Source organism: Vipera berus (genome assembly GCF_964194415.1).
Source record: "Vipera berus genome assembly, chromosome: 2".
NCBI classification, from domain to species: domain Eukaryota; kingdom Metazoa; phylum Chordata; class Lepidosauria; order Squamata; family Viperidae; genus Vipera; species Vipera berus.
The window spans coordinates 51,068,165-51,080,323 of NC_138203.1; the positions used below are offsets into that span (position 1 = coordinate 51,068,165).

The 12,159-nt window shown below is 37.2% G+C and overlaps 1 protein-coding gene across 1 annotated transcript in view; it reads left to right on the forward strand.

Annotated features, from left to right (window-relative positions):
• Positions 1-12,159, forward strand: part of KCNN2 (potassium calcium-activated channel subfamily N member 2) — a gene marked incomplete at its 5' end in the record, with an annotated part of 95,440 nt that overhangs the window by 72,364 nt on the left and 10,917 nt on the right. The gene's annotated exons all lie outside the window — the stretch shown is intronic.

Here is a 12,159-nt window from a genome sequence, read left to right on the forward strand (position 1 = left end):
TTTTATTACCTAATTTGGATTCATGTTTTGCTTACTGTACTTTCAGTGAGTTTCAATTTGTAACTTGCAACAATGCTTGTTCTTGGCTGACTTTTACATAATCAGCCAATGCATACTTTTCCTCTTTGATAGTTTGTAAACCTCTTCCTACATTTCTTTGGGGCAGGTATAATCAATATCACTATGGGGGGGATGCATAGCGAATAGTCATTAGTTTTCTGTTTTCTTTTTGGTCCAAACTCTCAATTTCAGCTTATGTCCAGTTAATAATTCCAGAAGCAAATCATATCACAGGTATGACCAGATACAGATGGCTTTCAGGGGTCCTTGGCACTCTCTGAGCCTGGTTGTTTCTTTGCAGATGTTTCATTACCCAAACTAGGTAACATCATCAGTGCTAGTAAGGCCTGGAGTTTACTCTCAGTTTATATTCTAGTGGCTTGCCCTGTCAGTATTGGTGGGGGTGGTCTTAGAGGTTATTTGGTTGGGCTGTTTACTGTTAGCTTATTTGGTAGTTCAATGATTGGGATATTGTTTACTTCTTGATTGTTGGTTTGATATTAATCTTAGAATTAATCTATGGTCATAGACTGCTGTTTGTGAGGTGTTTTAGTCTTTTTGTTCCCTTGTTGACTGTCTTTTTTCACAGTATATAGTTATTGTTTATGTCTATGTGTCTATTGATGGGTGATTTGTCAGAGTGGCAGACTTCTAGAAATTCTAGACAGTTAGAACAATTAACCAGTGGAACAACCTGCCTCCAGAAGTGGTGAATGCTCCAACACTGGAGGTTTTTAAGAGGAGACTGGACAGCCATTTGCCTGAAATGGTATAGGGTTTCCTGCCTGAGCAGGAGGTTGGACTAGATGACCTCCAAGGTGCCTTCCAACTTACTTATTATTATTGTTGTTGTTGTTGTTGTTGTTGTTGTTATTATTATTATTATTATTATTATTATTATTATTATTATTATTATTATTATTATTATTATGTAGATTTTTTTGAACGTGGCTTGGCTTGGTCCAACCAAATAAGTTCAAAAATTTTCAGAAGTGGGAATAAGTAAAACAAGAACTTAACACCAAATCCCAACGTGCACTTTAAAAAAATGAGTAATAACAGACAAAGTCCTTGTGTGTCCAATCACACTTGTCCAATAAAGAATATTCTACATTGATATCATTCAACTTTGTATAACACCAAGAAGAGGCTGAACTGGTGCCTGGGCATTTGGTTTGATGCACAGGTATCTGTCCTTAATGTGACCTCATGAGAGCTTCTTAAATCAGTCATCTGAATCAGAATCTTTCTGATTTAGATCCAGTCTATTACATCACAGTACTTATCAAACTCTGGTTAATTTCACTGGAGCACTGTAGCAGTTGCATAAAAATTTGTGCAACAGGACATTTGGAATTGCCCAATGTCAATAAGAAAGGACATTAGTTTCATGAAAAAAGGACCGCTTTGTTAACATTGCAGCTAGTCCTACCGTAATGGAAAATGAAAGAAGAGAGCAGATTCTGTACAAAGGAATGGCAGAGCTACTGAAAAGAGAGACAATTGTTAAAATATTTTTTTCCTGGGATATGCACTAAAGAGAACTAAACAAATGGAAGAACCTCTTTGGGCAGTGCAAATTTAGGTGCCATTGATTTGTTCATGGTTTAAATTTTATTTGGAATTCATAAATGCAATACCTCCCTGCTGTTTATTAAAGGAGCCCAGCTTCTTTCAGACTTCTATGTAAGCTTGAAGAAAGGTATTGCTGGTTTAAGGAATTAACAAGAGTAAGTGTATATTACTCTTAAAGCAGAGGCACCTTTTTTTTTCAGACTCACAGAAAAACCTGAAAAAAGCGGACTACTTTAAAAAACAGCAGAGAGCTGCTGTGCTGACATGAGGTCTGAAGTATTTCTTTTGAAAGATGTTCAAAGCGTGTAGTCCTAATAGGGAAGAAGGGTGGCTTCTAAAATAAGTGGCCTTAAAATAAATTTAACACGTTTCTATATAATTAGGTTATTAATAGTTTAAAAGTCACGATAATCCAAAATGTCATTTCCATATAATGAAACCCTATGTCTTTGATGATCAGATCCTAAATAGCTATCTCAAGTTTTTCTTGAGACTTTACAAAATCCTACAGTTCACATTTAGGGGTAGACTCAGTCTGATCATTATCGTGTTCATAAAATAATTTAATATAGAACGTACAAGACCAAATTATCCCTGGTAGACAAAAGTAACAATGCAGGTGATTTGCATATTAAAGTTCATAGTAAGAATCTTTTCTCTTCTAATCATCACAGCTAAGGCACTCACAGGAAAATATCCTGTGTTGAAAAGTCCTGTGTCTATTGACGTTCTTTGCTCAGGCTTTGTTAAAAGTAGCTGCAAAGTTAAAGAAACAAAAAGTAAGTCTATTCAAACAGGTCTGACATAAGTTGGTATGATTCATATTGCCAAAGAGTTTACTGTTGTTTTTCACAGATACATACTCACATACTGCCATGTGAAGAATGTCCATGGTTCCATAAGAAAGAAAAACAGCCAGGAGGATCAAGACTCTAAAAGTTGACTTGCAAACTAGCATGGAAAGTTTTAAAGTTTCTGAGACATCCTAAGCTAGCCAAATGGTTGTAAATTGAAATCTAGGGCAGCATTTAAGTAATTTAAACTAACATCTTTAGTGTGGCAACACCAGGATTATATAGCTCTTCATTTCAAAGAGTGATGACATTTTAGAGCTAAATAAGCAAGGCTGGTACTAAAATATAATGAGTTTTTCCAGAAAAACGAAGAAATTGCTCATATTTCATTAAAAGGGATATAAATCATATGAGAATCATTGCTATTAGAAAATCTTGAATAATTAAATACAATTTTAAAACTATTAATGGAACTGCAATATTTTCTCACTCTCTGACCTCCAAAAGGAGCGACTAAAAAATCATCAATGCAGGCCATGTTCCTTCCTCTAATTAAATAAATGTATGAAACAACCTCATTATTTTTTTATAGATTGTACATGCCTGTCCTATGTTGCAAGGCAGAATAGTGAAAAGTATGTTAAAACTATGAAAATACACTATACGGTATATCAGCTTTTTCTCTATTTGGGAAGAAACTTTACAGTTTTTTATCCATCTGCATGATCTACCTTTAGTTAAATGAAAACTAATGATTGATGTTTTTATTAAAGAAGGATTTGCTTTGAAAGTTTTAGCTTTGTTTCCTACCGTATAATTTTAAGCTTCTTGGAGCAAATGAAATGTATTTGCTTCAAGAAATACATAAGCTTTCATAAGCTTTTTTTCCTTTAGCTGTAAAGACACTGAAGATTGAACTGAAGTCTGTTTTTTATAAATGAATCTTTATTTACATTTCGTGTTAAAAACACACCATACACCAACAAAGACAAAAAAAAAACATTTACAATATACAAAAAATGAAGAAATCAAAAAATTGAAAACCATTTCAAAAATTTCACATTATATCTACTTCTAAACTAACAATTATATTCCACTCATTAAGTCTCTTATAACTATTCAACTCCAAAGCTTATTCATTAACAAAGACTATATCACTTCATTTTTGACCAACCTCCAAGCCACCCTCATTTCTTTAATCTTTTATCCATCCAAATATACCATTTATTCCATGATAGAAATGCTGGTGTCTCTTCTTTACCCTTCAACTTCTTGGTCAATGTGTCTGCTTCTGCACAATCAAGTATTCTCCTAATTATAACTTCATCCGGCGGGGTATGAATTTCCTTCCAAAATTGAGCATACCCCATCCTTGCCGCCGTTAAGATATGTAAAACCAAATACCATATTTCCTTCTTAATATTTCCAGGCCTGGAGCCAAGCAGATACGTCTCTGGTTTAAGATCAACTAAACACCCTGTGATTTCCTCTATCCATTTTTGGATCCTCATCCAATATCTAACCACTTCCGGACATGTCCACCATAAGTGATAGTATGTGCCAATCCCTTTACCACACTTCCAACAATCAGCCGACAATCCGGGAAACATTTTGGAAAGTCTAGCCGGAGGGAGATGCCATCTATAAAGCATTTTGTATATGTTCTCCTTATATGACGTGGAAACCACCAGCCTCATATTAGTCCACCAAATCTCTTCCCATTTCTCAAGTGGAAGTGCATAACCAAAATTCTTCCCCCAGGCAATCATCGCATCTTTTACCACCTCCTCCCCCACTACCCTAGTTAGCAACAATTTATAGCACTTAGATATCATCCCTTTCTCCGGACCCAGCAGAATCTTATCTAATTCCTGCAGATTCAGATAAATACCCCTTCCTTCCTTATCCTTCTTATACCTTGACTGGATCTGCAGGTAGGCCCACCACTCCAATTGAAACCCTTGCTGAGCCAGATCTTGTCGTGTTTTGAGTTCTCCCCTGCTATCAAAAAGTTCTTTATCAGTTGGTCTTCTTCCCTTCTTGAGTAGGGTCGTATGGGTCAAGGCTTCCAAAGTTGATAACCAACACGGAATTTGCGCATAGTACGTAGCCCTTATCTTATCCCAATTCCAAATCAGTATATCCCTTATGTAGTGGCGAGTAAACTGTTTGCTTGGAGGAGTACCTTCCCGCCAAAGAGCTGCATGCCATCCCTGCAGCAAATCAAATCCTTCCAAACTCAACAATCAATTATTCCTTAGACTTATCCATTCCTTGCCCCAAACTAAGAGGGCAGCCTGATAGTAAAGTTCCCAGTTCGGTAGGCCAAGGCCCCCTCTTTCCTTAATTTCTTGCATCATTTTTTTCCCAATCCTGGGCCGTTTCCCCTGCCAAACAAATCTAGAAACTACCCCCTCTAACTCTTTTAAAAATTTCAGCGAAAGTTTAACTGGTGCTGTCTGAAAAAGAAAATTCCATTTCGGCAAAACATAAGATTTCACTGTGGCTACCCTTCCTAATAATGACAACTGTATCCTACCCCATTTTCCCAGGTCCATTTTTGTTTGTATCAGTAATTTAGAATAATTATCCTCCCTAATACTTGAACATCTTCTGGTCAACCAGATTCCTAAATATTTCACCTTCTTCACGATTTTAAACCCTGTAGTGTCCTCTAACATCTGTTTACTTCTATTTGAAAGATTTTTCGTCAATATATTTGTCTTATCTTTATTTACTTTCAGACCAGCCACGTTTCCAAATTCCTCAATCCTTTTTAGTAATGCCATGCTGGATTCCAGAGGGTTTTCCAAAACGAAGACCATATCATCTGCAAACGCCTGCAGTTTATAAATTTGGTCTCTTATCTGAAGCCCAGTAATCTCCTCATCTTTCCTTATTATTCTCAGTAGGGGTTCTAAGGTTAGGATAAATAAAAGTGGGGAGAGTGGACAACCCTGCCTAGTGCCCTTACAGATATCAAATTTGTCAGTTAAATTCCCATTTATCAACAATCTTGCTTCCTGCTTAGTATAGATTGCTTTAATCATATTACAGAATTTAGCCCCAAACTCCATATGTTCCAACTGACACATCAGGAAATCCCAATTAACCCTATCAAATGCTTTTAGAGCATCGATAAATATTAAAGCTAATTGTTTATCTGGTCGTCTTTCATAATACTCGAGAACATTTAATATAATTCTGAGATTATCTTTTATTTGTCTAGTGGGAAGGAACCCATTCTGGTCTGTATGTATGAATTGGTTTAAGTAAATTTTTAATCTATCTGCAATTATTGTTGCAAATATTTTGTAATCTGAATTAAGAAGGGATATTGGCCTATAATTTTTAATATGCTTCGAAGGGAAGTCATCCTTAGGAATCAAACTAATATTTGCCTCCAACCAAGTTTGCGGGACTATAGCCTCATCCAAAATTTCATTAAATAGATCTTTCATATGTTTTCCCAACGATTCCACTAATACCTTATACAATTCTGCAGGAATTCCGTCAGTGCCTGGGGTTTTCTGACATTTCTGTTGTCTGACCGCTTTTTCAATTTCTGCTATTGTTATCTCCTGATCTAAGGCCTCTCTCTCATTAGGAAATAACTTAGGAAGGTCTGACTCCGTCAGGTTTAATCCTCTCCTCAGGAACCTTTTCTTCCTGATATAATTCTGTAAAAAACTCAATTGCTATCTTTTCTATCCCTTCTTTATCCCCTATCAGTGTCCCCCTCTTATCCTCTAACTGCTCAATTCTTCTACTTTCCTTCTCTTTCCTTATTCTATAGCTAAGCCATCTCCCTGGTTTATTGGCATATTCAAAATAGTTCTGCCTCGCCACCCTAATTTGACGTGCTATTTTCTCTTGGTCCACAAGGTTGAGTTTATGCCTCCAAAAATCCACCTGCTCCTTCCCGTAAACTTTCTGTGGGTTTACCTGGAGAGCCTTCTCTGCCTTAGTAAGTTGCTCAACAATTTCCCTCCTACTTTCCTCCTCCTTCCTACATTTAACTGCCATCTGTTTTATTATCAAGCCTCTCAAATAAGCTTTAGCCGTATCCCAAACTATTCATAGGGGCATCCCTTCCGTCCTATTTTCTAAAAAAAACCAGACTCATCTCTTGTTTAATTTTTTGTACAAAAACCGTATCCTTCAGGATCTCCAGGCTCATCATCCATCTACTTCTCACTCTACTCCCCCTTATCAGTGTAATAGCCACCGGGTTGTGGTCCGCCCATTCGTTCGTCAAAATCATGGCATCTTTTGCATAAGGTATCAGCCCATCCGACAACCATACCATATCCAACCTAGACCATGAGTTATGCCTGGGGGAGTAGTAGGTATAATGTTGAGAGGCTGGGTTAATCACACGCCATATATCCCTAAGGCCAAATTCTTCACACATATCCCTAAATACTTTGGGTAAGACTCTCCTATCTTTCCCATTTTTCTTCTTCAAATCAACCCTCCCTGTTTTGTAATCCTTAGCCCTATCTACCACCGCATTAAAGTCCCCCAAGAGACACATCTGCTCATACTCCAGATCTAATATTTTCTGATATATTTTCTGGAAAAAGTCTCCCTGATTATTATTAGGTGCATATATGCCTACCAGTAACACTTTGCTTCCCACCATTTCTATCTCCAGCATCAGGCTTCTCCCCTCCGGGTCCGCCTATAATTCTTTAGGACACAAGTACTCCTTAACATACATTGCTACACCTTTCTTTTTCTCCTCAGCAGATGCTACAAATAATTTCCCTAGTTTAGAGTAACTCAACAAATTAATTTGGCTTTCTTAATATGAGTTTCCTGAAGGCATAATACATCAGCTCCACATTTCCTTAATCTAGTTAAGATATTTTTTGTCTTGACAGGAGCATTGAGACCATTAACATTGAGTGTCAAAAAATTCACCCCTTGACACATCCTTACTTACGTGGGGCCTTAGATTTGGTAGTCTGTCTAGTTACCCTCTTATATTCTTCTCCCTTTCCCTCTCCGCCCCCTCCCCCCCTCCCCCCCTCCCCTCCCCCCAGATTCCTCTCCTCCCTCTGACTTCTACTCTCCACTTCTCCATCACTCTCCTGATCACTAGTCACACAAAAATTTTTATAGAAATCTTGTGCGTCACGTAGACTCTCAATCTTTATCTTTCGGTCTTCCCACATCACCAGGAGCCCCTCTGGAAGCAGCCATTTATATGTCACACCTTTTTTCCTCAATTGCGAAGTAACAAATTGATAGTGTTGACGTTGCTCTCGGACCCTTCTTGGCAGTTGCTTAAGAATTGTAACCGGACGGCCTTTATACTGAATTGGTTGATCTCTAGCTCTATGAAGCACTTCATCTCTAAGCGCCTTTTTGGTAAACCTAACATGCACTTCCCTAGGGAGGCTGTATCGCCTGGCATAATTGGTATAAACCCGAAAAGCCTCATCAATATCGCACCGAACCTCTTTTTTCTCTTTCCCCACCAGGTCTGCAATCATTTCTCCTACCACTTCTTCCAGCTGTTCTTCTCTGTCTTCCGTAACATTTTGGAAGCGCAAAAAAAAGGCCGCTTTCTCCATCTCCAGGTACACCATATCATCTTCCAGCTTCTTGGATGCTTGCGTGCACCTGTGCTCCCATTTCTCCATCCGCTTCTCCATATTCTCAGAGTCCTTTTCTACTGTTTTAATTCGCTCTTCATGCGTATCCAGTCACCTGGACTGCACCCAATTTTCCTTTAATTTCCTTCATCTCCTCTCTCATGTCCCCCAACTCAGCCTTCAAGCTGTCAAAATTCCTCTCCATTATGTCCTGCATATTTTGTAACATCGTATAAATCCCTTGAATTGTAGCAGATTTTTCTGTCGCTGGTAGGTTCTCCATCGACTTCCTAACCCCTGGTGGCGTCGTAACCGGAGAGGCCGCTGCTGTCAAGGTAGGGGCCTTCCTTAAGGTTTTAGTTGACGTTGTCGTTAAAGACATTTCAGTTTGTCCCAGGAGGTTTCTCCACACTACTGTACACGACAGGTTGACTCCTTCCCAGAAACTTTATCACAAACCCCGTACTTCCTTCTAATAATTTCACTTCCGCTCTTTAGGTAGAAGAAAAAAAAGAAAGGAGTCACATCAATATCCGTCAGTTTCTATAAGTCCGCAAAGCAATACACTAACTTTTTCAGGGAAGAGAAAGCTTCCACCAATCATGTCACATTCGTAGACAAGTCCATTTAAGCCTCTAATCAGCATTCACGGCAGCAAAAGACAAAAGGGGTAACAAAAGAAAAAAGAAAATAAAAAAAGAAGGAAAAAAAATATTTGTTGCCAAAACCACCCCCGATAACTGGCTGCCGCTCCTTTCACTTCTGCCTAGCACCCCGCCAGCGCGCTCGCTCAGAAAGTCTTTAAACTCACTTCCACTCTTTCTCACTTCCCTGCTTTTTCTCAAACTGCCGAGTCGTTGGCTTCGGGGCTGCCAAACTGCGGCCCTCTTTCAAGCCTCCGGATCCTCGGGGTGTTTTCCTTTTTCCAGCGAGGTGATTGCATCACACCTCGCCTCCAAAGATGCCCCCTACTCTTCTCCCAGCCTCTCCAGGACTGGAAACGGCAGAATATCACCGCAGGAGGCCTGAAGTCTTCTTCTAAGCTTGGATGGTTCAGAATATGCCTATGCCAGATACTGTCCATTTGTACAGACTGATTTTTAGGCATGATTTAAGCTGCCATCTTGAGAATTTATTTCCTCCTGCAGTAGTCCTTATCTTTTACAGAACAATTCCTCACATAGCTCAAAGAAAATGCAGATTTGTTATTGACAAAATGATTTAAGCTGGCTTAAAAGCTATCGAAAGCAATAGAAACATCAAAAAAGGCAAAAGTAATTGAACAAAAACAGGATGCAAAGATCAAAGCAACAGTGATGAAGGATCTCTCTGTGCTCCGTCCCCAGTCTCTATTTCAAGAGACAAAAGGGCAGTTTGCATGATTCATTTCTTTTTATTAGATGTATTAAAGCTAGGTTGAAACCTCAGATATGAGAATTCAGGGAGTCTCTTTTCTTTATTAGGTGACAATGTATCTAGGAGCAGATGTCAAAAATGTAATATTTTCTGTGCCTTTCAATAATATCCTCCTCAAAGATGATTTTTTCCTCAGTAGTTCAATAACAGGTTAATATGGAGATCCTTCTCTCAGATGAAACACTTGCTTCTTGTTACGAATTACCTGGTCGGTTGGCCATCCTCCTAGTGAAGATGAAACAAATGGAATACCTGTTCAAATTCTTATAGGCTTTCAATTTTAAAGTATAAAAAGCATCAGGAAGAATATTGTGCATTTTGGGTGACAACTAAATTTCCCCTCACTGTCTGCAAAAAGGACCTACTTTCTGCCTCATTGGATCCCTAGGGCAATGAGCAAGAAATGAAACAACTACATTCTGTCAAGTACACACAAGCCTAGCAAGATAAGAGGGGGAATTCACCACTTATACCATTAAGCATAATGAAATGCTCTAGATAGAAGGACATGGTTTAGTTATGTATCCTAGATACATAAATGAAGAAATGAAAATGATCTCTTATTTTGCTGTTTGGATAGATTTTGTTTGTCTTTTGCTTAGTCTGAAGTAGAAGGCAATTGACAAATGTATAGTTTTTGATGTTAACCAATTTATCAATTTTTACTTACTACTTGAAAAAATATCAATAAAAGATAAGAATATGTTGTTTTAAAAATCAGATATAAAATTCAGGAGACCAGAGAGCTAACAGTTGTTGGAGATCATTTACGTTCTCAATCACATAATCAAGTCTTCAAAACAATATTAACAGTTATGGAATAAGTGTTAAGGTAAAGATTAGGAAGAGATACCGTAGGTAATTAAGCATCTTTAAAATTAAAGATACTCATCATGAAACTAAGTAAAATGATCATCAAGAAACCAAAATCATTTAAATGACTTTTCATTATGAGAACCCACACTGATCTCCATTGAAACCTTGTGGACTACATAACTGAGAAGGACACAGATTTATTCACATTCATATCTACATCCACTCACACACATAGGCATACATGGACTTCAGGTGAAGTGAACCTTCCAAAATGTGGAATTCTAGCATTTAGGGTCGTTTCTCTTTTCCCAAGCAAGTAAGTCTCTGCCCCCTTGAAAGAAAGAAAGGGACTTTTTCCTAATATCTTAGATAACACGAAGGCCAATATGGAGAGAGATAATACCTACATTAAATGTATTCTGCTGTCAAAGAAATTTTCAAAGCTTCTCTCTTCTGCATATTTTAATTTGTTTAATTATGGTTCGCAACATATAGGAGATGACCAGGCTGAGCCCGAGGGAAGGGTCAAGCGTGTCATCAGTCTTGAATCCTTAGGAACCCACAATAGATCTAAGTCCATCCTCTTGAATTCCATAGACTTTTGTTTACTGCCAATTTGCTTTGACTGTTAGATGCTTGTAAAGAGTGTTAGCATGAAACAAACCTGTATTCATTTGAACTGCCTTACCTCCTGATTTCCTGCACTTGGCACAATATGACACTTTTAAAAATTGATACATAAAATGGTGCTATCTTTCTTTTTATATACGTGAATGAGATAAACTATACAAACATATTGATTTTATTTATATGTCACCACTCTCTAGCATTATGAGAAATGAAATTATACCTATTTGGAATCACCAAATAAATGGGTTGAATAAATTAGCAAACTTTCTGCACTGGAACTATATTTCATACATGTGTGAGTATACCTGCACTGTCAGATTAACAAAATGGAAAAATTCAGGTCAATCATAATTATATAGTTTATATAATTTTGAAAAAGCATTTAGAAATGTTTCAGTCCCTTAATTCATATGCATTCACAGGTATTACAAAGCGCATATACAGAGCTTCAAATCGATTGTAAAAGGATACGTGAGGCTTTAAAAGAAACTATTCAAAGAAAATCTCATTCATACATTAGGAAGCCGTAGTCAAAGTTTGAGTTAGGATTAGTTTGTTATAAGCCAAAAGTAAGCATATACTGTAGGAATAAGAAGGCTTTCAATGTATGTATCTGATTTATAATATTTGATCCACAATTATTTAAAGTATGAAGCTTAGGCTTATCTAGGTTCTCTAATTTCTCTTTATGTAAGATACTGAGAACATCCCCGAGAAGCAAAATTTCACATCCATACTTTACTAGTTGACTATAACTGGGAGTGAATTGGGGGAAGAATGAGAAGAGACTATAGCTACTTTTTAAAATTTCCTCTGGCTTTCTCCGTTGACAGAGTAATGTTAAAGGAGACTGGAAGAAATTTATAAATTAGCACCTTTAGTACAAACATATGTTTACTGTTATTAAAAGTCACATAAATATGAAATTATTTTAATGGAGGCAGATATGCCAAATATTCACTAAAATATAAATTCCAGCCCCCAAGAGATATATTATATCCCTGTAAATAATCATAAATTGAATGCCAGATTACCTTTATAGATAGTACAAGGATAGATTGCACAGTATTTCACATTTCATGGCTTAATTAGATTTAAGTCTTTTATTAAAGTTGAAAGATAAAGTTTCAGTAAGTATTGCTTTTATTGCATTTGTTCCTAAAATGATTGCACTTTCTGTGTTAAGATGCAGTGATCACACATTATTGAATGGTTCAATTATATTCATTATTAGTGTAGTATAAATGCTAATGCTTTTTTGAATC